The sequence below is a fragment of the Balaenoptera physalus genome (genome assembly GCF_965194825.1).
Source record: "Balaenoptera physalus genome assembly, chromosome: X".
Lineage (NCBI taxonomy): Eukaryota > Metazoa > Chordata > Mammalia > Artiodactyla > Balaenopteridae > Balaenoptera > Balaenoptera physalus.
The window spans coordinates 76,970,885-76,992,866 of record NC_138903.1 but is presented as its reverse complement, the minus strand read 5'-3'; the positions used below and the strand labels follow the sequence as shown (position 1 = coordinate 76,992,866).

At 36.5% G+C, this 21,982-nt stretch overlaps 1 long non-coding RNA gene across 1 annotated transcript in view; it reads right to left on the bottom strand.

The window, feature by feature from the left end:
* Positions 1–21,982, bottom strand: part of LOC309653125 — a 701,885-nt gene that overhangs the window by 107,458 nt on the left and 572,445 nt on the right. The gene's annotated exons all lie outside the window — the stretch shown is intronic.

The following is a 21,982-nucleotide window of genomic DNA, read 5'->3' as shown; positions in this document are numbered from 1 at the left end:
TAATAATGAATTAATTATTATAGGTTATAATATTCAATGTCCCCAATGACACTTGCACTTTTCACTAGAATATACAAGGTGACGAGACTGACCATTAGATTACACATCTCACAAAAGTGTCAGGTGAGTGATAGAATATAAATCCATTGCAATATAAATCCAGTACAGTAGTTCCCAGATACTGGTCCTTAATCCTTTGCCTTGCTGAATGGATAAGAATCATCCAGGAGTTAGTTAAAAATAAAATTCCAGAGCCTGATTTACTAGGCCTGTAGCATGGTTCAGGAATCTCAATTTTTAACAGATACTGGCACTCCCAGAGTTAGCTAATTCCTAGAGAGCCCATACCAGCAACCACCTCCTATATCAAACATTCATACTACAAGTGAATATTCCCCTTAATCTAATGCACCCAAGGGTCAAGTACTGGACAACTAGAGATAACCTCTATAGCCTAGAGCCTGCTGAAATTATTCAAACTCTCTCCAATCCTAAATGTATTCAGTGTATCTACCTTGCCTCACCCATTCCTTCCCACAATAAACCCAATAAAGGCTCTGGCTCATAACTTCCCCTCAACTCCTTATGCTTCCTGACCAGCCCTGGTGGGGTATGGCATGCCCTCACACACACACCTTGGCAACTATGCATAACATATCTTCTCAATTGCAGTCAAGTCTCCTGATCTGCTGTCCTTAGCATGCCTGATTCAACCAATCCCAGGTACATTTTAATCCTGGGTACTCTGTTGATCTCTACACTCCATTCACAGATCTCTTAGCTCTTAATACAACAAACCTTTTTTATATCTCTGTTTTGCATACACTCTGCTCTCTGCCTAAAGTAAATTTTTTCCCCTCACTTCCCAAATCCAGTTCCCTCTCTTTAATTCTCAACTTAAATATCACTTCCTCAGAGAGATCTGTTCTAATCAAACTATCTAAAATAGGTTCCCTTTTATTTTTTTCCATCTCAGTTTCTTGTTTGTTTTCTTTATAGTATTAATTCCAAATTGCCATAATTAGGTTGTTTGGATACTTACTTGATTTTAGGTCTGTCCCCCCACAATAATAGAATCTCAGTGAGGACAGTGACTGCATCTGTCTTGTTCATCATGGGGCCTTAAGGCCTGAAACAATGCCTGACACATATTAAGCATTCAATGATACAGGACAAACATGCAATGCCTTTTAGTCAAAATTTATGCTGGAGAGATTGAACTCAATGACCGTAATATGAAAGGCTGGGTCTTTGAATAATTAATTCATTTTTCTACCAGAAAGCTATTTGAACATATTCTGCATTTACCTAAATGACTGGTATAACTATATCTTACTAAAGTTCTGACTAATCTAACAATATTTCTTCTGTGCTGGTCATGTAAATGCCGGTAGTTCCGATTATTCAGTAAGAATACATTAAACTAGTATCATATTCTTAATACTATTTTCAAGCAGCAATAGCCTAACCTGGTATCGCTAATGAAATCTACCTCAAAGAAATGTGGTCAGAGTTCCATACTAAGCAAAGAAACAAAAAGACAAATAGACAACAACCTGATACAATAACAGAAGTAATATTTGTTTCATGGTTCACATTACTCAGAATAAAAGAAGCTGAATAAACTATATATAGTACATAATCTGGATACTATTTTGAAATTTCCATTTTAATTACCTGATTATTAAACCTACAGTTATTTTTTTTTATTAGTACCTTTGATAGCACTGAGTTCTAGGATAATTAAGCAACAAGGTTCTTCTTTTATTAAGACTTTACTTTTTTAGAGTAGTTTTAGGTTCACAGCAATATTGAAGAGATGTTACAGAGATTTACTGTATGCCTCTTTGCCTCCACACATGTATAGCCCCCCTCATTATTAACAGACCCCACCAGACTGATGCATTTTTAAAATTGATGAACCTACACTGGTATATCATGATCACCCAAAGTTCATAATTTACATTATGGTTCATTCTTGGTGTTGTAAATTTTATGATTTTGGACAAATGTATAATGACACCTTATACATGATTATGTTATACATAGCATTTTCAATTCCCTAAAAATATTCTGTGCTCCACCATTCTTTTCTTCCCCTATAAACTTGTAGAAACCACTGATGTTTTTAGCGTCACTACAGTTTTGCCTTTTCCATGTCATAGAGTTGGAGTCATATAGTATATAACCTTGTAATATTGACTTCTTTCATTTAGTAATAAGTATTTAAGGTTCTTCCATATCTTTTCATGGCTTGATGGCTCATTTTTTTAAAGTGCTGAATAATATTCCATTTTCTGGATGTACCATAGTTTATACATTCACCTACTGAAGGACATCTTGATTACTTCCAAGTTTTGGCAATTATGAACAAAACTGTTATAAACATTTGCATGTAGGTTTTAATGTGGACATAATTTTGGGTAAATACCAAGGAGTGTGATTGCAGGATCACATGGTAAAAGTATGTTTAGTTGTGTAAGAAACAGCCAAAGTATTTTCCAGAGTAGCCATAATATTTTGCATTCCTACCAGCAATGAATTAAAGTTCCTGCTGCTGCAAGCCCTCACCAGTATTTGGCATTCTGGTGTTCTGGATGTTGGCCATTCTAATAGATACATAGCTGTATCTCATTGTTTTAATTTGCAATTTCCTGATGAAATATGGTATGGAGCATCTTTTCATATGCTTATTTGCAGTATGTATAGCTTCTTTTGTGAGGTGACTATTAAGTTCTTTGGCCTACTTTATAATTGAGTTGTTTATTTTCCTATTGTTGAGTTGTAAGAGTTCTTTGTATATTTTGTGTAACAGTCCTTTATCAGATGTGTCTTTTGCAAATATTTATCCCAGTCTGCACCTTGTCTTCTCATTATCTTGACATTGTTTTTTTCAGAGAAGAAGTCTTTACTTTTAATGAAGTCTAGCTTATTAATTATTTCTTCCACAGATCATGTCTTTGGTATTGTATCTAAAATGGCATCACCATATGCACAATCACCTAGATTTTTTCCCATGTTATCTTCTAAGAGTTTTATAGTTTTGTGTTTTACACTTAGGTCTGTGATCCATTTTGAGTTAATCTTTGTGAAGGGTATAAGATCTGTCTATATTCACTGTTTTGCATGTGGATGTCTAGTTATTCCAACACCTTTGGTTGAAAACACTATCTTTGCTGCATTGTACTGCCTTTGCTCCTCTTCAAAGATAATTCACTATATTTATGTGGGTCTATTATTGCACTCCTTTTCTGGCCCCTTAAAATATTTGTCTGTTCTTTCACCAATACCATGCTGTCTTTATTACTGTAGCTATAAAATGTCTTGAAGGTGAGGAGTGTTAGTCCTCCAACTTTGTTCTTTTCCTTCAATATTGTGTTGGCTATTCTGGTTTTTTTGTTTTGTTTAGTTTTGTTTTTTGATTTTTTCATCTCAATATAAACTTTCAAAGCACTGTAATGACAGCCACAAAATAACTTGCTGAAATTTTTATTGATACTGTTTTGAATCTGTTGATCATTTTGGGAAGAACGGACATCTTGACAATATAGAGTCTTCCCATCCATCAACATGGAACATCTCTCCTTTTACTCCTGGTAAAAATGCTGTGAAAATTGTTGAAATGACAACAAAAAATTAGAATATTATATAAACTTAGTTGATAAAGCAGTGGCAGGTTTTGAGATGACTAACTCCAATTTTTAAAGAAGTTCTACTATGGTAAAACACTATTAAACAGCATTGTATGCTATAGAGAAATTGTTCATGAAAGGAAGAGTCAGTCATGGCAGCAAACTTTATTGTCATTTTATTTTGAGAAATTGACACAGCCACCCCAACATTCAGTAATCACCACTTTTATCAGTCAGCAGCTAACATGGAGGCAAGACCCTCCTTCAGCAAAAAAAATTATGACTCGCTGAAGGCTCAGATGTTGGTGAACATTTTTTAGCAAAAAAGTATTCTTTATTAAGGTCTGTACACTTGCTTTTTAGACATAATGCTATTAAACACTTAATAGATTACAGTATAGTGCATACATAACTTTTACATGTACTGGGAAACAAAAGAATTCATGTGACTCACTTTATTTTGATATTTGCTTTATTGAAGTGGTCTGGAACCAAACTGACAATATCTCCAAAGTATAATATAATGTATATAATTATTATACAATATAATATAATATAGTATAATATAATATAATATAATATAATATAATATAATATATTATAATATACCTTGGAGACATTGTGGGTTTGGTTCCAGACCACTTCAATAAAGCAAATATCACAATAAAGGTGTATATATATATATATATATATATATATATATATATATATATGTATATATATATATAAAATTCATTTATACATAATACACATATACATACATAATAAAATACATTGTTGTTATTATTACTTTGAACAAAGTGTTATCTGCTATTTATTAACTGTTATCAGTTAGAAGTTTTTGTTTTCTTGAAAGGCAAGTCTAATAGCAATAAATTCCCTCAATTTTTGTTTGTCTGAGAAAGTATTTATTTTCACTTTTGATGGATAATTTGGTAGGGTACAAAATTTTAGGTTGGTGATTTTCTTTTCCTCTCAACACTTTAAATATTTATTCATCCTTTATATCCTGTAGTTTGTAAATGATATGCCAATAAGTAGGGTTATTTGTCATTTATCCAGCTTGATGTTCTCTGAGTTTCCTGGATCTGTGGTTTGGTGTCTGACATTAATTTGGGGAAATTCTCATTGTTTTAAATATTTCTTCTGTTCCTTTTTCTCTTCTCCTTTTAGTATTCTCATTACACGTATGTTACATATTTTGTATTTGTCCCACAATTTTTGGATATTCTGTTGTGCTGCTTTCAAATTTTGTAATCTTTGTTTTTAGAATTGTATTAATATGTCTTGCAGCTCAGAAAGTCTTTTCTCAGGCTTGTTCTGTCAACTAATGAGCCCATCAAAGGTAACCTTCATTTCTGTTACAGTGTTTTATAATTTTTTGCATGTCTTTTTGGTTCTTAAGATTTCCATTTCTCTGTTTGCATCATCCATCTCTTTTTGTGTGCAGTGTACTTTATCCATTAGATTGTTTAGCATATTAATCATGGTTGTTTAAAAATCCTGGTATGATAATTCCAATATCTCTGTCATGTCTGGTTCTGATGCTTCTTCTTTCACTACATATTGTGGTTTTTGCCTTTTTCTTGATAGCTAGACATGATGTACCAGGTAAAAGAAACTAATGTAAATAAGCCTTTAGCAATGTGATGATAAGGTGTGGGGTGAGGTGTTCTACAATCCTACGAGTTGGTCTCAGTCTTTTAGTGCACCTATGCCTCTGGACTGTGAAATTTACAAGATTTTTTTTCTTACCTTTTTTCTCCCTTATTAGGTGGGACAGGATGGCTAGAGTGGCTGGAATTGGGTATTTCCTCTATCCTTGTTGGTAGACTAGATCCAGCTGGAGTTGGATATTTCCTTTCCCTCAGGTCAGTTAGGCTCAGATAACACACTGGCAGGTTAGGCTCTGGTTAACTAGTTTCCTCTTAAGAGGAAGCCTTGTTAAGAACGGAGTGTTTTGGAGGATCAGTTCAAGATGGTGGAATAGAAGGATGTGCACTCACTACCTGTTGCAAGAGCACCAGAATCACAAATAACTGCTGAACAGTCATTGACAGGAAAACATGGAACTCAACAGAAAAGATACCCCATATCCAAAGACAAAGGAGAAGCCACAATAAGATGGTAGGAGGGGCACAATCACAACAAAATCAAGTCCCATAACCACTGGGTGGGTGATACACAAACTGGAGAACAATGGTACCAACAGAAGTCCACCCACTGTAGTGAAGGTTCTGAGCCCGTTAGGTTTCCCAACCTGGGGGTCAGGAATGGGAGGAGGATTCCTAAAGAATCAGACCTTGAAGGCTAGTGGGATTTGATTGCAGGAGTTTGACAGGACTGAGGGAAACAGAGACTCCACTCTTGGAGGGCACACACAAAGTAGTGTGAGCATCAGGACCCAGGGGGAAGGAGCGGGGACCCCATAGGAGAAAGAACCAGACCTAGCCGCTAGTGTTGGAGGGTCTCCTGCAGAGGTGGGAGGTGGCTGTGGCTCACTGTGGGAACAAGGACACTGGCAACAGAAGTTCTGGGAAGTGCTCCTTGGTGTGAGCCCTCCCGCAGTCTGCCATTAGCCCCACAAAAGAGCCTGTAACCTCTAGTGCTGGGTCATCTCAGGCCAAACAACCAACCAGGAGGGAACTCAGACCCACCCAGCAGCAGACAGGCAGATGAAAGTTTTACTGAGCCCTGCCCACCAGAGCAACAACCAGCTATACCCACCACCAGTCCCTCCTATCAGGAAGATTGCACAATCCTCTTACATAGGCTCATACACCAGAGGGCAGACAGCAGAAGCAATAAGAACTACAATCCTGCAGCCTGTGGAACAAAAACAACATTCACAGAAAGATAGACAAAATGAAAAGGCAGAGGACGATGTACCAGATGAAGGAACAAGACAAAACCCCAGAAAAACAGCTAAATGAAGTGGTGATAGGCAACCTTACAGAGAAAGATTTCAGAATAATGATAGTGAAGATGATCCAGGACTTTGGAAAAAGAATGGAGGCAAAGACCAAGAAGTTGCAAAAAATGTTTAACAAAGACCTAAAAGAATTAAAGAACAAACACCTAGAAGAATTAAGAACAAACAAACAGAGATGAACAATACAAACACTGAAATGAAAAATACACTAGAAGGAATCCATAACAGAATAACACAAGCAGAAGAACGGATAAGTGACCTAGAAGACAGAATGGTGGAACTCACTGCTGCAGAACAGAATAAAGAAAAAAGAACGAAAAGAAATGAAGACATCCTAAGAGACCTCTGGGAGAACATTAAATGCAACAACATTCGCATTATAGGGGTCCCAGAAGGAGAAGAGAGAGAGAAAGGAAGGACCTGAGAAAATATTTGAAGAGATTATAGTCGAAAACTTCCCTAACATGGGAAAGGAAATAGCCACCCAAGTCCAGGAAGTGCAGAGAGTCCCAGGCAGAATAAACCCAAGGAGAAACACGCCAAGAAACATAGTAATAAAATTGACAAAAATTAAAGAGAAAGAAAAATTATTAAAAGCAACAAGGGAAAAGCAACAAATAACATTCAAGGAAACTCCCATAAGGTTAACAGCTGATTTCTCAGCAGAAACTCTACAAGCCAGAAGGAAGTGGCATGATATATTTAAAGTGATGAAACGGAAAAAACCTACAACGAAGATTACTCTACCTGGCAAGGATCTCATTCAGAATTGACAGAGAAATCAAAAGCTTTACAGACAAGAAAAGCTAAGAGAATTCAGCACCACAAAACCAGCTCTACAACAAATGTTAAAGGAACTTCTCTAGGCAGGAAACACAAGAGAAGGAAAAGACCTACAAAAGCAAACCCAAAACAATTAAGAAAATGATAATCAAAACATACATATTGATAATTACCTTAAATGTGAATGGATTAAATGTTCCAACCAAAAGACACAGGCTTGCTGAATGGAGACAAAAACAAGACCCATATATATGCTGTCTACAAGAGACGCATTTCAGACCTAGGGACACATACAGACAGAAAGTGAGGGGATGGAAAAAGATACTCCATGCAAATGGAAATCAAAAGAAAGCTGGAGTAGCAATATTCATATCAGATAAAATAGACTTTAAAATAAAGAATGTTACAAGAGACAAGGAAGGACACTAAATAATGATCAAGGGATCAATCCAAGAGGATGATATAACAATTATAAATATATATGCAACCAACATAGGAGCACCTCAATACATAAGGCAACTGCTAACAGCTATAAAAGAGGAAATCAACAGTAACACAATAATAGTGGGGGACTTTAACACCTCACTTACACCAGAGAGATCATCCAGACAGAATTTTAATAATGAAGAGATCATCCAGACAGAATATTAATAATGAATCACAAGCTTTAAATGACACATTAAACCAGATAGATATAATTGACATTTATAGGACAATCCATCAGAAAACAGCAGATTACACGTTCTTCTCAAGTGCACATGGAATATTCTCCAGGATAGGTCACATCTTGGGTCACAAATGAAGCATCAGTAAATTTAAGAAAATTTAAATTATGTCAAGCATCTTTTCTGACCACATGCTATGAGATTAGAAGTAAATTACAGGGGAAAAAACGTAAAAAACAAACACATGGAGGCTAAACAATACATTACTAAATAACCAAGAGATCACTGAAGTAATCAAAGAGGAAATAAAAAAATATGTAGAGAGACAAATGACAACGAAAACATGACGAACCAAAACCTATGGGATTCAGCAAAAGCAGTTCTAAGAGGGAAGTTTATAGAAATACAATCCTACCTCAAGAAACAAGAAAACATCTCAAATAAACAATCTAACCTCACACCTAAAGGAACTAGAGAAAGAAGAACAAACAAAACCCAAAGTTAGTAGGAGGAAAGACATCATAAAGGTCAGAGCAGAAATAAATGAAATAGAAACAAAGAAAACAATAGTAAAGATCAATAAAACTAAAAGCTGGTTCTTTGAGAAGATAAACAAAATTGGTAAACCTTTAGCCAGATTCATCAAGAAAAAGAGGGAGAAGACTCAAATCAATAAAATTAGAAATGAAACAGGAGAAATTACAATGGACACCACAGAAACACAAAACATCACAAAAGACAACTACAAGCAACTCTATACCAATAAAATGGACAACCTGGAAGAAATGGACAAATTCTTAGAAAGCTATAACCTTCCAAGACTGAACCAGGAAGAAATAGAAAATATGAACAGACCAATCACAAGCACTAAAATTGAAACTGTGATTAAAAATCTTCCAACAAACAAAAGTCCGGGACCAGATTGCTTCACAGACGAATTCTGTTCAAACTTTTAGAGAAGAGCTTACACCCATACTTCTCAAACTCTTCCAAAAAAGTGCAGAGAAAGAACACCCCCAAACTCATTCTATGAGGCCACCATCACCCTGATACCAAAAGCAGACAAAAATACTACAAAAAAAAGAAAATTACAGACCAATATCACTGATGAATATAGATGCAAAAATCCTCAGCAAGGTGTCAGGGAGTGTTCTATTTTCATACTTTTACATGTACCTGTCCAATTTTCCCAGCACCACTTATTGAAGAGGCTGTCTTTTCTCCACTGTATATGCTTGCCTCCTTTATCAAAAATAAGGTGCCCATATGTGTGTGGGTTTATCTCTGGGCTTTCTATCCTGTTCCATTGATCTATATTTCTGTTTTTGTGCCAGTACCAAACTGTCTTGATTACTGAAGCTTTGTAATGACACCATGCACAAAAATAAACTCAAAATGGATTAAAGACCTAAGTGTAAGGGCAGACACTATCAAACTCTTAGAGGAAAACATAGGCAGAACACTCTATGACATACATCACAGCAAGATTCTTTTTGACCCAGCTCCCAGAGAAATGGAAATAAGAACACAAATAAACAAATGGGACCTAATGAAACTTAAAAGCTTTTGCACAGCAAAGGAAACCATAAACAAGACCAAAAGACAACCATCAGAATGGGAGAAAATATTTGCAAATGAAGCAACTGACAAAGGATTAATCTCCAAGATTTACAAGCAGCTCATGCAGCTCAATAACAAAAAAACGAACAACCCAATCCAAAAATGGGCCGAAGACCTAAATAGACATTTCTCCAAAGAAGATATACAGATGGCCTACAGACACATGAAAGAATGCTCAACATCATTAATCATTAGAGAAATGCAAATCAAAACTACAATGAGATATCATCTCACACCGGTCAGAATGGCCATCATCAAAAAATCTAGAAACAATAAATGCTGGAGAGGGTGTGGAGGAAAGGGAACACTCTTGCACTGTTGGTGGGAATGTAAATTGATACAGCCACTATGGAGAACAGTATGGAGGTTCCTTAAAAAACTACAAATAGAACTACCATACGACCCAGCAATCCCACTACTGGGCATATACCCTGAGAAAACCATAGGTCAAAAAGAGTCATGTACCAAAATGTTCATTGCAGCTCTATTTACAATAGCCAGGACATGGAAGCAACCTAAATGTCCATCGACAGATGAATGGATAAAGAAGATGTGGCACATATATACAATGGAATATTACTCAGCCATAAAAAGAAATGAAATGGAGGTATTTGTAATGAGGTGGATGGAGTTAGAGTCTGTCATACAGAGTGAAGTAAGTCAGAAAGAGAAAAACAAATACAGTATGCTAACACATATATATGGAATCTAAGGGAAAAAAAAAAGGCCATGAAGAACCTAGTGGCAAGACGGGAATAAAGACACAGACCTACTAGAGAATGGACTTGAGGATATGGGGAGGGGGTGGGGTGAGATGTGACAGGGTAAGAGAGTGTCATGGACATATATACACTACCAAATGTAAAATAGATAACTAGTGGGAAGCAGCCGCATAGCACAGGGAGATCAGCTCGGTGCTTTGTGACCACCTAGAGGGATGGGATGGGGAGGGTGGGAGGGAGGGAGATGCAAGAGGGAAGAGAAATGGGAACATATTGTATATGTATAACTGATTCACTTTGTTATAAAGCAGAAGCTAACACACCATTGTAAGGCAAATATACTTCAATAAAGATGTTAAAAAAACAAAAAAACAAAAAAACAAAAAAACAAAAACAAAAACAACAACAACAAAAAAAAATCCTCAGCAAGATACTAGCAAACAGATTCCAACAACACATTAAAAGGATCATATACCACGATCAAGTGGGATTTATCACAGGGATGCAAGGATTCTTCAATATATGAAAATCAATGTGATACACCATATTAACAAATTAAGGAATAAAAACCATATGATCATCTCAATAGATGCAGAAAAATCTTTCAACCAAATTCTACACCTATTTATGATAAAAACTCTCCAGAAAGTGGGCATAGAAGGAACTACCTCAACATAATAAAGTCCATATATGACAAACTCACAGCAAACATCATTCTCAATGGTGAAAAACTGAAAGCATTTCCGCTAAGATCAGGAACAAGACAAGGATGTCCCCTCTCACCACTTCTATTCAGCATAGTATTGGAAGTCACAGCAATCAGAGAAGAAAAATAAATAAAAGGGATTCAAATTGGAAAAGAAGTAAAACTGTCACTGTTTGCAGATGACATGGTACTATACACAGATAATCCTAAAGATGCCACCAGAAAACTACTAGAGCTAATCAATGAATTTGGTAAAGTTGCAGGATACAAAAATAATACACAGAAATCTCTTGCATTCCTATACACTAACAAAGAAAGATCAGAAAGAGAAATTAAGGAATCAATCCCATTCACCATTGCAACAAAAAGAATAAAATATATAGGAATAAACCTACCCAAGGAGGTAAAAAACCTGTACTCAGAAAACTATAAAACACTGATGAAAGAAATCAAAGATGACACAAACAGATGGAGAGATATACCATGTTCTTGGATTGGAAGAATCAATAATGTGAAAATGACTATACTACCCAAATCAATCTACAGATTGAATGCAATCCCTGTCAAATTACCAATGGCAGTTTTTACAGAGCTAGAACAAAAAATCCTAAAATTTGTATGGAGACACAAAAGACCCTGAATAGCCAATGCAATCTTGAGGGAAAAAAATGGAGCCGGAAGAATCAGATTCCCTGACTTCAGACTATACTACAAAGCTACAGTAATCAAGACAATATGGTTCTGGCACAAAAATAGAAATATAGATAAATGGACCAGGATAGAAAGCCCAGAGATAAACCCATGCACCTATGATCAACTAATCTATGACAAAGGAGACAAGGATATACAATGGAGAAAAGACAGTCTATTCAAAAAGTGATGCTGGGAAAATTGGACAGCTACATGTAAAAGGAAATTAAAAGACTCCCTGTCACCCTGTACAAAAATAAACTCAAAATGGATTAAAGACCTAAATATAAGACTGGACAGTATAAAACTCTTAGAGGAAAACATAAAAGAACGTTCTTTGACTTAAATCACAGCAAGATCTTCTTTGACCCACCTCCTAAAGTAATGGAAATAAAAACAAAAATAAACAAATGGGACCTAATGAAATTTAAAAGCTTTTGCACAGCAAAGGAAACTATAAACAAGATGAAAAGATAACCCTCAGAATGGGAGAAAATATTTGCAAACAAGTCAATGGACAAAGGATTAATCTCCAAAATATATAAACAGCTCATGTAGCCCCATATTAAAAAAAACAAGCAACCCGATCAAAAAATGGTGGAAGACCTAAGTAGACATTTCTCCAAAGAAGCCATACAGATGGCCAAGAGGCACATGAAAAGATGCTCAACATCACTAATTATTACAGAAATGCAAATCAAAACTACAATGAGGTATCACACTGGTCAGAATGACCATCATCAGGAAATCTACAAACAACAAATGCTGGAGAGGGTGTGGAGAAAAAGGAACCCTCTTGCACTGTTGGTGGGAATGTAAATTGATACAGCCACTATGGAGAACAGTATGGAGGTTCCTTAAAAAACTAAAAAGAGAATTACCATATGACCCAGCAATCCCACTACTGGGCATATACCCAGAGAAAACCATAATGCAAAAAGACACATGGACCCCAATATTCATTGCAGCACTATTTACAATAGCCAGGTCATGGAAGTAACCTAAGTGTCCATCGACAGATGAATCGATAAAGAAGATGTGGTATATATATATACAATGGAATATTACTCAGCCATAAAGTGGAATGAAATTGGGTCATTTGTAGAGACGTGGATGGACCTAGAGACTGTCAAGCAGAGTGAAGTAAGTCAGAAAAAGAAAAACAAATATCGTATATTAATCCACATATGTGGAATCTAGATAAATGGTACAGATGAACCAATATGCAAGGCAGAAATAGAGACACAGTTGTAGAGAACAAAGGTATAGACACCAAGGGGGGAAAGCAGGGTGGGGGGTGGTAGTGATGGTTGGATGAATTGGGAGCTTGGGATTGACATATATGCACTAATATATATAAAACAGATAACTAATAAGAACCTGCTGTATTAAAAAAATAAAAATTAAAAGAAAAACAGTGTGTTCTGGCAGTTTTGAAAATGGTTCCTTTTCTTGACACCCTGCAGAAGCAGAAGGAGATATTTTCCAATATTTACTGTTGAGCCAAGTCAAGCTCCTAGAGGTAAATCTCACAATATTTTGAAGGACACTGTATGACTGGGTCCTCTTGGAGTTTTTCACTCTCAGGGCTGTCCATACTGAGCTTCTGGCAATTCGTAAATTAGAGTTTAGGTTTTTCTACCCTGTAACTGTTTCTTGAGCCAGTTTCTGCTGGTGAGTCTCTGCTCCAGTACAAAGTGACTCTCTTTATTTGCCTTTCTCTCTCTACAATCTTAGGCAGAGCAGTTTGTCCTGTGTCCTCCCCTCTCTTACAAATCCAAGAAGAGTTGTTGATTTTTCAGTCTGTTCAGTTTTTTACTTGTTGTTAGGACAGAATGGTGACTTCCAAGCTCCTTTCATGTGGACCAGAAACCAGAAATCCTACACTTACTTTTTCAGAAGGACCAAGGCTAAGTGAGTGAGCTGTGATAACATATGTACTATATTCCAGAATCTTCCTCAATTTGCTTATGATTTTTTTCACTTATATATTAGATTTTTATAACTGGATTTCTACAATGTCTCTATTCTTCCCCATAATAACAACTACAACCCATGATATTTATTCCACCATATCTATCTTTGCCATCATATAAAGCATCCAAGTGAAGAAAGACAAATATGTAAACACTATTAAACTATGTGACACAGAGAAGATTTGATTTTCTCGTTGAAATGTATGCTAAGAGCACACTGATAGCAAACCTCAGAAATGAAAGACAACGAGAAAGGCAACAAATTTCTGACAATATCATCTCTTGTTTCATCTGAAACTCAAAGGAAAACTAATATTAGCTCCACTAAGCTAAATGATTAGTAAACCTAAGGTAAGACACCAAGCTATCTAAACATGATCTGATGGAGTAGATAATGCAAATGACATCCGCAAAATGATTGGATTAATTTTGACTTAGTATCTTTATTTGAATAGCTCAGAGGAAAAGATAAGGCAACAAATATCTGCTCTAGGGTATGATATCTGACATTGAATTATCCAACATAAAAAGAATAGGGCTGACTCTTAGCATTGAAGTAAGAGAGGGAAAACTGTTAAACCCTACAGAGGAAAATTCTCCAGGAATATGGTATAGAGAGGCAGGTAAGGAACTGTCAGAAAGAAATTATTTTGTGGCAAGTAGTAGTTCTACAAAATGTATTTTGATATCCCTTAGGATTAGTGATTAAGGATTAATTCCTTTCATTCATTCATTTATTCACTTATTCACTCACTCATTCATTTATTCACTTGAGAAATATTCACAGAAAATGGCTTAATTGCCCCTCGGTGATCACCTGGCATTTACTCTTCTTTGTAACCCTAGTATGGAGCACAGTGGCTGACCTATACAGGTTTGAGCAAACATCTGAAGGAAATGAGGAACTAAAGTATGTGATATACTCACTGTAAGCTAGATTTCAAGGAAGGATGTTCTAAAACTTTCTTTCAATATTTAACTAACATAGTACCCAATAGAGAAGAGGGAAAAAGGCTAAACATACATTGTTGGCACTATATGAGTGCAAGCTTGAATGATTAAACTAGAGATTCACTACTAGTTCTACCTTTATTCTCTTTGTTAATTCCATAGCATGCTACATTCTTACATTCTGCTAGATACATACATCTATTCTCAATTTCAATACCACAAGGAAAGTCCATCAAGCTGGAAAATATGAGCCATTAGTAGCCATTAGTCATTTTGTACTTCACAAGATCACAGGGCAACACACCTAATGAAAATGACCAAGAATAACTTGAAAGAATGAAATTTTAAAATAGTAAAGCCATGCTTATCTAAGACCTGTTTTCTTTAGTGTTGGGCTTATATTTTATAGGTTTTAAGCCTACTACTATATACTGATATGTACAACACCTTTGGTGCATGATTGAAATGAGAAGCTTGGGATAATTAAACTCTGTAATTGTATGAAATGAGCTTACAGTCATTTTAAAAGTTCAGAGCCAATCAATTTAATATGGATATGACTTCCCTGTATATTCTAAAATAGAAATGTGTTATGACCAATGAGTATTACATAGATCAATTCTGCCTTCAAGTAAGTATGCCTAACTTTATTTCTACTAGAAGCATGAGTATGGTAAAATTGCCCCATATAGTATATTCTTTCAATATGAGCACAACTCACAATGTATAATATTTCATCTTAAAGTTAATAAAGAGAAACTTAAGTTATTTTACTTTCTTTAGTATCAGACCTTATTGGGTAAGACCCAATAATATCTCAACTCAGCTTGGTTTTTATTTGTTTGCTTGTTGTTTTCTTTATGAAATTAATCTTTCTTCTCACCTAAGTGGGAGTGAAATAGAAAATTCTAAAAATGAATTGTAAATGGTACAAAAGGAAGAAATACATGTACCTTTGGTTTGATTACATTGTAAGTATTAACATCATTCATCACTCTCTCTCTCTCTCACACACACATACACACACACACACACATCAGGAGATTAGTCTCAATGCCACTGTGTAAAATGCATATGAGTCACTTCCATAAGTTTCCATTATGATTTATGTTTAGCATTTATAAAACTGGAAAATAAATTTTTGAGTTTGTAAAGGGTAAAACATCTATCTCTCTACAAATTTAACTAGTTAAAAGTGGAAAATATTGCATTGGAAGCTGTGATGGCTAGTTTTATGTGTTAATATGGCTTGGCTATAACACTGAGTTATATAATAAGACACTAATCTAGGTATTGCTGTGATGGCTGTTTTGTATGGCATCCAAAATCAGTTGCCTTTAAGTAAAGAAAATTCACCATCAATAATGTAAGTTATATATATATATATAATTATAAATATATATGTATATTTTATTTTATATATATATATATAGTCATGGATGTGGGGCGTGTACACACACACACACACACACATTCATGACAAAATAAGGAGAAATACTCACAACAGTTACTCTTCCAGGTTATATAACTGGCCACATGGTAAGTATAACTACCTTCATCTACTAGCCATTCTGTATTCCCATGGCCTTCTCCAAGCACCTTAACTGGTCCTGGTTCTTTACTTGGTAGAGTGACCCAAACCTTCATCCTAAAGATTGGGGCCATTAATAGTCCTGTCTGGACTAGGTTGTTGTGGTTTTCCATTGACCTTAATCACAGGGCATGGTAATAATAATAGACACCCTAAGAGATCTCCTGTATTTCAGACACACTCTTCCTTGCCTCTATTATGGAGTAGTTCAATTTCTTCTTGGTAGTTGGGATCCATCACCCCCAGCAGCACAGTAATTCCCTTCTTTGCTGTTGATTCAGTGGCATGAGGAGCCTAAAGTGGTCAGGCAACTGTCTTAAATTCCAGTTCAATGGAATCATTGTTGTCTCTACTAGTAGAAGCATTCTTCCCTTCAGAACAAAAACCTCTAGGACAACAGAACATAAGGTCCTGGAAAAAAGGAAGCAAAATTTTGCTAGTGTGTCACTAAGGGATCACAGTGAGTAGTGCCATTCCTACTTCCACTCCTTGATTCCTGGACCTGTGAATCCTAGCTATTGGAGAAACAACACCATATATTTGATGCTGATTCAGAGCATACACAGCCTTCTGGAGAATATTGCCCAGTACTTCAAGGTATTGGCACCTAGTTGGCACTGTAACTGAGTCTTTAAAAGGCCATTCCACCATTGTATCAAGCCAGCAGCTTCAGGATGGTAAAGAATATGGTAACACCAGTGAATTCCACGGGCCTAGTACTACACTTCATTTGTTGTGAAGTGACTTTCTTGATCAGAAACAATGCTGTGGGGCTTCCCTGGTGGCACAGTGGTTAAGAATCTGCCTGCCAATGTAGGGGACACGGGTTTGAGCCCTGGTCCAGGAATATCCCACATGCCGCGGAGCAACTAAGCCCGTGCGCCACAACTACTGAGCCTGCACTCTAGAGCCCATGAGCCACAACTACAGAAGCCCACGTGCCTAGAGTCCATGCTCTAGGCTTCTCTTGTTGCTCTAGGCAACAAGAGAAGCCACCACAATGAGAAGCCAGTGCACCACAACACAGAGTAGCACCTGCTCTCCACAACTAGAGAAAGCCCGTGCACAGCAACCAAGACCCAATGCAGCCAAAAATAAATTTAAAAAAAAGAAAAAAGAAAAAAGAAACAATGTTGTGTGTAATACCATGACAGTGGAAGACATTCTGTAAGTCCATGGATGGCAATTTTGGAAGAAGCATTATGAGTAGGGAAGGAAAATCCATATTCAGGTTAAGTGTCTGTTCCAGTAAGAACAAAATGATGCCCTTTCCATGATGAAAGGGGTCCAATGTAACCAACCTGCCACCAGTAGTTAATTAATCACGCTGGGGAATGGTGCCATACTGGAGACTCATTGTTGGTTATGGATGCTGGCATTGGATACTCAGTGGTTGCTGTAACCAAGTTAGCCTTGGTGAAGTCCATGTTGCAGAGTCAATGCATAAGAGAAGCCTCTTCCACAGGAAAAGAAGACTCATCAGAATGTAGGAGCTCAATGTCTCCAAGTTCAACAGGGTCTCCCACAAGTCCCAAATCCAACATTTAGTATCCCATTTCTTCCCAATAAATGTCTTCACATTGACTCTAAACATCCTACAAGGCTGAGAATTCAATTTGCATTGTAATTCAGACAGTAGGAGGATGAGATTCTGGGTTTGATTTTCAGCAATCTTGTTCCAGCAGCTATAGGAAATAAGGGTCTCCTTCATGGTACACATAGAAATTTTCAGGTCATTTATGCAGTGCTTGAGTTGGGAATTCAAATCCCTGCACTCATCTTTTTCTTTCTCTTCTTTGTCCAGCAACATTAGGAGCAACTAGCCAATATCACTTCACTAGTTAGCTTGTCAAAAATGTTCCAAAGTATCATATACACAGTCACTCAGATCCTTACTTCTTGTAAGTGGTTGATTAGGAGTATCTAACGGTGATATTTTGTGTATCTATATTGTCAGATTATGCCATGGTCTATGAGTGTTCTCTTTACTACTAGAAATAGAGTGATTAGCACATTTAAATATAATCAGATTAGAGAGCCATTTCCAGAAACCCCAGAACGCAATTCAAAAAACCTCATCTTTAAAATTCTGTCTCTCTAGAACCACTCTGGGTACCAAAATCTGTATTAGTCAGGGTTCTCCTGAGAAACAGAACTAATTGTATACATACAATTATATATATATATATATATATATATATATATATATATATACACACAATTCTATAATATATATATTATTCTGTTTTTCTTTCTCTGGAGAACCCTGACTCCCTGACTGATAGAGCTTTTGGTACTGGGAAGTGAGGTGCTACTGTAATAATAATGAAATTGTGGAAGTGACTTTGGAATTGGGTAATAAGTAGAAGCTGGAAGAATTTTGAGGCACATAATAAAAAAATGCCTAAATTGTGTAGAAGAGAACATTGGTAGAAATATGGATGTTAAAGGTGATTCTGGTGAGAGTTCAGAAGGAAATGAAGAGTATGGTAAAGAGAATTTCTATTATCTTAGAGAATACATATATCACCATGAACAGAATTTTGATTGAAATATGGTGTTAAAGGAGTTTCTGGTGAGATTTCAGAAGGAAGTGAGGAGCGTGTTATTGGACACTGGAGAAAAGGCAATCCTCATTTTAATGTGGCAAAAAACTTGGCTTAATTGTGCTCTGCTGTTAGTGGGAAGGTAGAACTTCTAAGTAAGTTCTGAGACATATAGCTGAGATTTCCAAGCAAAGTGTGGAATGTACAGCCTGGTTTCTCCTTGTTCCTTGCTTACAATAAAGTGTGAGAAGAATGAGATAAACTGAGAACAGAACTGTTAAGAAAAAAGGAGCCAGACTTGATTATTTGGAAAATTCTTAGCATGTCCAGATAGCATTTTCTGGGCTAAGTGTGTGACTGCACAAACTTTTCCTGAAGAGATTATGCCTGTGACTCATGGATCCAGTCAACCATCTCAGTAGAAGCCAGGAATAGAGGTGGGTTATCCAGTTCTGTAATGGCATGGATCCCCTTGACATACACGGAGGAACTGACAAGGTTTTTGAGAATGTTATATCAGAAGGAACACTGAAAGTTGTGACTGAAGGAGCCAGAGACAGGATGAAATGCAGAAAGGCTATCAGATTTCAGAGATTCTACTGGTAGAAACAGACTGATAGAAATACTCAAACATGAGCTCTTCTTCAAGAAAAAGAATGACTATAAGGGCAGAGTCATGGGTGCAGAAGCAGAGAAGCTAGAGACAGGAACAGAGGCAGGTCCTGGCAGGGCCTCCTTGGGCCCAAAGGGTAGATTGGGTAAAAGAAGTTTATTTTCAGGCCACAAAAACTAGTGGACTCTTCCTTTCTGGGTTTCAGATTTGCTTGAGACTACTGACTTATTTATTCCTTCCAATTTCTCCCTTTCATAATGGGAATGTCTATCCTATGCTTGTACTATCATTGTATTTGCAAACAAATAACTTGTTTTCTGTTTCACAGGTCCACAGATGATGAGGAATTTTGTCCCAAGGTGAATCATACCCAGAGTCTCACCCAAACCTGAATTAGTGTCCTTAAATGAGATTTGGAACTTTTTGACTTGATATTTAGATGAGATTTTAGAGTTAATGCCAGAATGGTTTAAGACTGTTGGAGATGTTGGGATGAGATGAGTATATTTTGTATTTTGTATTTTTGTATGAGACAGATGTGAATTTTGGGAGGTAGAGCGCATACTGTACTAGGTTGAACAGTATCCTACCAAAATCCATGTCTACCTGGAACCTCAGAATATGATCTTGCTTGGAAATAGAGTATTTGTAGGTGTAATCAAGTTAAATGAGATTATACTGGATTTGGGTGCGCACTAAATCCAAACATTGGTGTCCTTATAAGGAGAGAAAGATTTGGACAAACACAAAAACACACACAGGGAAGAAGTCCACATGAAGACTGAGGCAGAGATTGGAGTGATGCAGCCACAAACCAAGGGGCAGCAAGGATTGCTGGGACCACTGAAGCAAGGAGGAGGCGAGGATGGGTTCTTCCCTAGAGGTTTCAAGAGAGAAAGAGCTCTGCTGACACCAGGATTTCAGACTTCTTGCCTCCAGATCCATAAGAAAATAAATTCCTGTTGTTTTAAGCCAGTCTGTGTAATTTTGTTATAACAGCATAGGAAACTAAAAAAGAAGGTGTGGGCTTCCCTGGTGGCACAGTGGTTGAGAATCTGCCTGCCAATGCAGGGAACACGGGTTCGAGCCCTGGTCTGGGAAGATCCCACATGCCGCGGAGCAGCTGGGCCCGTGAGCCACAACTACTGAGCCTGCGCATCTGGAGCCTGTGCTCCGCAACAAGAGAGGCCGCGATAGTGAGAGGCCCGCGTACCGCGATGAAGAGTGGCCCCCGCTCGCCACAACTAGAGAAAGCCCTCGCACAGAAACGAAGACCCAACACAGCCATAAAAATAAATTAATTAATTAATTAAAAAAAAAAAAGAAGGTGTAAGTCTGTAAAGTACTTCACATTAACAATTTTACTCAAATAACATTTCTTTCAATGGTGAGAATACATACACACATAAATTGATTCTAATTTCAGATTAAGATATATATATACATACATTTACAGATAAATATATAGATACATCTTAATCTAAAATCAGAATCAACTAATCCATACAACATGGCCTTCTATTTCTTTCTTAGTTTCTTGGAAATGTAACCATTGTCAACAAAAGACTTGTCAGTTTCTCATCTTTTCAAAGAGGATTAGAGAATACAAACTTCCTGTGGGTGAGATAAGTTCATTCATCTTACAAAAAGCAATAGAGAATGCATCCTAATATAACACACATCGTAAAGTATTTAAACAACTTTACTACAGCATTCAAAATACAAATCTGAGCAGTCATTCTTTTCCCTTTTTCCTCCTGCTCTCTCCCATATTATCTAGGTTTACTGAAGTTACAGTTTTAAGACTGGGAAGTGTGACTAGGGAAAGGTGTGTTCCCCGCCCCCTCAGCAATTCTTCAGATGTGTCAGTGTCATAAAAGACAGAAAGGCTGCAGCAATGTTCCAGACTCAAGGAGACTAAATAGAGACAACAACTAAACGCAATATACTTGATCCTAGGTTGGATTCTGTACTGGAGGGGTTTAAAAATTAGTTTTAAAGACACTACATGTCAATTGATATAACTGGAATATGGATATTAAAGTATTTTATAGATGTTAAATTTAATGATTATATATACCAGATAGAGTACTGGTTTCCTTCCTTCCTCCTTTTCCTGTCAGAAGTTTTTCAAAAATTAAAGAGATTTTAGCCCCACAATGAATTTTTGAAGGCTTTATTTCTTCATAAAAAATGAATTTACCAAAACGTTATGAAACATTACTTTAAAAAGTTAATGGAGTATAATCTGTAAAAATGTTGAGTAGCTATGTTGTACACCTGAAACTAACATGATGTTGTAAATCAAATACAATTAAAAAAAAATTTATAAAAGTATTGTAATGATGTTAAATTTGCTAAAAAGTTGAGCATATAAAAGAATGTCTCTCTTAGGAAATACACAAAGAAGTATCTGGAAGTAAAGGCCAGGATGTATGTAACTCACTCAGAAGTGTATGTGTATATGTGTGTGTGTGTGCATACATACATATATGAGAGAGAGAGACAGAGAATTAATTAATATAAAGCTGACGGGGTAAAATGTTAAAGGATGC